Source organism: Heterocephalus glaber, unplaced genomic scaffold (genome assembly GCF_053883595.1).
Source record: "Heterocephalus glaber isolate CG9 unplaced genomic scaffold, H.glaber_assembly_v1.0 deba00001429, whole genome shotgun sequence".
NCBI lineage: Eukaryota > Metazoa > Chordata > Mammalia > Rodentia > Bathyergidae > Heterocephalus > Heterocephalus glaber.
Window position 1 is genome coordinate 34,666,076 of NW_028258294.1, and position 4,741 is coordinate 34,670,816.

The 4,741-nt window shown below is 39.2% G+C and overlaps 1 pseudogene; it reads left to right on the forward strand.

Moving 5' to 3' along the window:
- The first annotated feature begins 2,848 nt into the window (after window positions 1–2,848).
- Window positions 2,849–3,020, forward strand: LOC147827942 (U2 spliceosomal RNA; annotated as a pseudogene).
- Window positions 3,021–4,741: the final 1,721 nt, after the last annotated feature.

Below are 4,741 nucleotides of genomic sequence, written 5' to 3' on the forward strand. Positions count from 1 at the left end.
GCCAAGGGAGGTCCATCAACCACGATCCTAAGAGCAAAGAGAAACAAACAGAAGGGCAAGTTCAAAGATAAAGATCAAAACGTGTGCACCAATCATAGGAGCATTTTAGGGAGGCTGATATCTTCCTTAGACTGAGACTTAAGAAAACTGACTAAGGATGGTAATAAGGACATTTTAAATCTAAGTATTGAAGAGTAAGCTGGACATGGTAGCACACACATGTAATCCCAGTGCTCAGGTTGCTTAGGCAGGAAGTTTGCTGCTAGTTCAAGGCCAGGCTGGGCTACATAGTGAGTTCAAAGTCAGCCTGAACTACATAGTGAGAACTTGTCTCAAGTAAAGAAAACAAAACAGTATTTAAGATTGACTGCAATTTAGGAATCAATCTAACAGAGGAAGAAAAAGACCTATACATTGAAAACTACAGTACTCAGACAAAGGAGATTGAAAGGCCAGGGATTAGCTCAGTGGTTCCGCCACCTGCCTCAAAAGTGAAAGGTCCCGAGTTCAATCCCTGGTACCAAAAAACCCTAAAAACAAAAACCAGAAAAATGAGATTGAAGAGGCTATCAGAAAATAGAAAGATACCCTCTGTTCTTGAATAAGCAGAACCAATATAGTGAAAATGGCCATACTTCCAAACCTATTATACAGATTTAATGCAATCCCATCAAAATGCCAACAGCATACCTCACAGAATTAGAAAAACCAATCCCAAAATTCATATGGAACCAGAAGAGATCTAAAAGAGCAAAAGCAATTCTGGACAGCAAGGGCAAGGCAGAGGGCATCACAATCTCTGATTTGAAGTTATACTACAAAGCTACCATGATAAAAACAGCAAGGTACTGACAAAAAAAAAAGACCTGAGGATCAGTGGAACAGAATAGAAGATGCAAAAACAACTCCAGACACATTCAGCCACCTTAGCTTTAACAAAGGAGCCAAACACCTTCACTGGAGGAAACATAGCCTCTTGAATAAATGGTGCTGGGAAAACTGGCTTTCCATATGCCAAAGACTGAACCTAGATCCATATCTCTCACCACACACTAAACTAAAATCAAAATGGATCAAAGATCTAATCATTAAAACAGAAACACTTAATCTGCAGGAAGATAGACTAGGTAAGGGCTGGGGATTTAGCTCAGTGGCACTGCACCTGCCTCACAAGCGCAAGGTCCTGAGTTTGATCCCTGGTACCGAAAAAAGGAAAAAAAAAGAATAGGTAGAACTCTTGGAGACACTGGTGTAGGCAAGGACTTCATGAACAAAACCTCTATCACACAGGAATTGTTACAAAGTGTCAACAACTGGGATCATATCAAAATTAAAAAGCTTTTGCACAGCAAAAGAAATCATCAATAGAGTGAAGAGACAACCCAAACAGTGGGAAAAAATTTTTGCCAGTTGTTCCTCAGACAAAGGACTAATATCTAGAATATATAAAGAACTCAAAAAAATCAGACCCCGGGCCAGGGACTTAGCTCAGTGGTTCTGCCACCTGCCTCACAAGCGCAAGGTCTTGAGTTCAATCACCGGTACCAAAAAATAAAAATAAAAATAAAATCAGACCCCCCCCCCAATTTAAAGACCCAATCCAAAAATGGGCATCTTAAATTAATAGACATTTCTCAGATGAAGAAGTAGAAATGGAAAATAAATACATGAAAAAATGTTCAATATCACTGGCATTCAAGAAATGCAAATTAAAACAATACTTAGATTCCATTTCACTCCAGAAAGAATGGCTGTTAACAAGAAATCAGCCAATAACAAATGCTGTTGAGGCTGTAGGGAAAAATGAACCCCTCTTCACTATTGGTGGGAGTGTAGACTGGTACAACCACTATGGAAATCAGTGTGGCGATTCCTTAAAAAAACTAAAACTAGTGGTTCCATTTGACCCAACTGTTCCCCTTCTAGGAATCTTCTTGAAAGAGTTTAAAACACTGTACTACCGTGATATATGGACATCCATGTTTATAGCAGCACAATTTATAATAGCTAAATCTTGGAAACAACCCATATGCCCATCAACAGATGAATGAATAAAGAAAATGTGGTATTTATATAAAATGGAACTACTCTGCCATAAATAAGGATAAACTTGAGTCATTTGTAGGAAAATGGATGTACCTTGAGATCATAATCTTGAGTGAAATAAATCGAACACACAAGTTTAAATATTGTACTATTTCTCTTGTGTGAGAAAACCCAAGGGTAAATAAGGAACATAATAGAGGATAAGTAGTGGAAAGTTGGGAGAACATGTTCAAATGGGAAGGGGAGCAAGGGATCAGGAAGGAGGAAAGGAAGGAAAGGAAAAGGAAGAAAAGAGAATACAAGGAAAAAATGGAAACAAAGCTTTTGTAAATGGGGAAAGGAAGAAGGGTTGAAGGGAGAGGACAGGAATGGAAAAAAAGAGAATAATCAAGATATATCATGTACAGGTACAAATTCTCTGAATGTGATCAATATGTATGATAAATATGTACTAATAAAAAAAGATTAAAAAGATCAACTGCTACTGAGTACAGGGTTTTTTGTTTTTGTTTCCACAGTACTGGGGATTGAACCCACAGCCTTCAAATTGTCCTATATCTTCATCTCTTTTTTATTTTGAGACAGAGTCTCACCAAGTTGCCCAGGCTGGCCTTGAACTTGTGATCCTGCTGACTCAGTCTCCAGAGTAGCTGAGATTACAAGCATGCACCACATACCTGGCCCTTTTCTGTTCTTTAATGTTTAAAGTAAGAAGATAAGGTGTTAAACCAGTATTTGAGCATATGGAGCCAAGTGTTTAAGTAACAGAGAAAGCCATGCTTTGCCTATTTAGTGATCTACTATCACTTCTCAGCCTTTTGGCTAAGATCAGGTGTAGTATCTATTTAGCAATCTGCTAAAGAAAATAGAATTAAATGTCAATTGAAGTCCAAAATGTGGGAAAGATAATGAGTGAACCTCTGAGTATTTCCCAACAGTCTATTATTCCAGCACTTTAAAAAAAAGTATTTCCTAGGGCTGGGGATTTAGCTCAGTGGTTCCACCACCTGCCTCGAAAGCACAAGGTCCTGAGTTCAATCCCGGGTACCAAAAAAAAAAGTATCTCCTAGGGCAACAAAAGAACTTGTAGTTATAATCACTGTTTACCCTAATGTGTAAGGCTGGGGATGTAGCTATAGAACATGGCGCCTGCCTGGCAAGTGCAAGGTCCTGAGTTCGATTCCTGGTACTGGGGGGGGGGATCAAAATTTACCCTAATCTGTGAGAAATTCTGGAGAATTTGGGGAAGGGAGAGAAGCTCTGACAGATACAGATTTACTGAAGGTGGCATGGGTGGGATGAAAGGGAAAGGTGTCTTCCCAGAACTCTTCAGGAAATGGAACCGATTTTCAAGACTGTTTTCTCTGTAAGGTACACCTGCATCCTCCACTCCCAGGCCAGGGCCTAGACCAGCACAGGCCCTCAGGGACTTGTTTAAGGTCAAGTGTGGACAGATGTCCATGGTCCAAGGCATGGGAATAAGGCTAAAAAGTGAATTCTTAACAACAACAACAAACCTTAAAAGTTTGGGTTTTCTGGTGGGAGAGAATTTTTTGTTGTGAATTTTTATTTTGGTTAAATGATTTTTCTGCACCTATTAAAATAATCCTATGGTTTCCCCCTTTATTCTGTTAACACAGTGAATTACATGAACTGATTTTCAAATGTTAAAACCAATTTTGTGTTTCTAGGATAAACCCACTTTGAGGTGCTGTATATTACTGTTTTTGCATATTGCTAAATTCAATTTGCTGAAAATTTGTTAACAATAAACCCATCTGAGCCTAAGGGAAGATTTTAATGCCAAATCTAGTTTGTTTAGTTGATATAGGACTATTCAGATATTGTATTTCATCTTGAATTGGTTTGGTTACTTGCGTTTTTCAAGGAATTTGCCCATTTCATCTTAATTGTTAAATTTTATTAATATGAAGTTTTTCCATTTTTTTTGTTGTCATCCTTTTAATATCTATTAGAACTATAGTGATGTCCTACCTTTTACTTGGACCAAAAGCAAAACCTTGGGCCAGGCACAGTGGTCCACACTTATAATCCGAGCACTCAAGAGGCTAAGGCAGTAGGATCCCTGTGAGTTTGAGGCCAGCTTGGACTACATAGTAAGTTCAAGGGTACCCTGAACTACATAACAAGACCTTATCTCAAAAAAACAAAACAAAAACCTTGGGATAAGAGTTAAAGTTTGGAATTCTAGACAAATAAGGTCCATGCATTGTCGTGGGTAGCTACCTTCTCCCTCCATTGCCAATCGTGGAGGATCAGTCTCAGATTTAATTAGGGGTGCTGGGAAGAAAGATAGATAGACTCCAAAAAAAACAAATAGTAAAATCACTGTTGACCTTGGGGAAATTCCAGAAGAGGTTTGTGAACAATAGGAAAAAACATGGTGACCTGAGAGCAGTCACTTTTTCATTAACAATTGTGCTTTACTTCCTGGTAGTTTAAGATGGTTTATATCTAGATGTCCCCCAAAGCCTTGTGCATTCGTAGGTGGGGTATGGAGGAGGTGATTGGATCATGGGGGCAGGGGCCTGGTACTCTTCAGTGGATTAGTCTACTGGCAAGTTTACAGCTAAATGTGATTTGGGAGGTGAAGCCTGTTTGGAATTAGGGGGGCCACTGTGGGTGTGGCCTGGAAGGGTCCATCTCCCTCCCTCCTCCCTTGATCTCTCTCTGC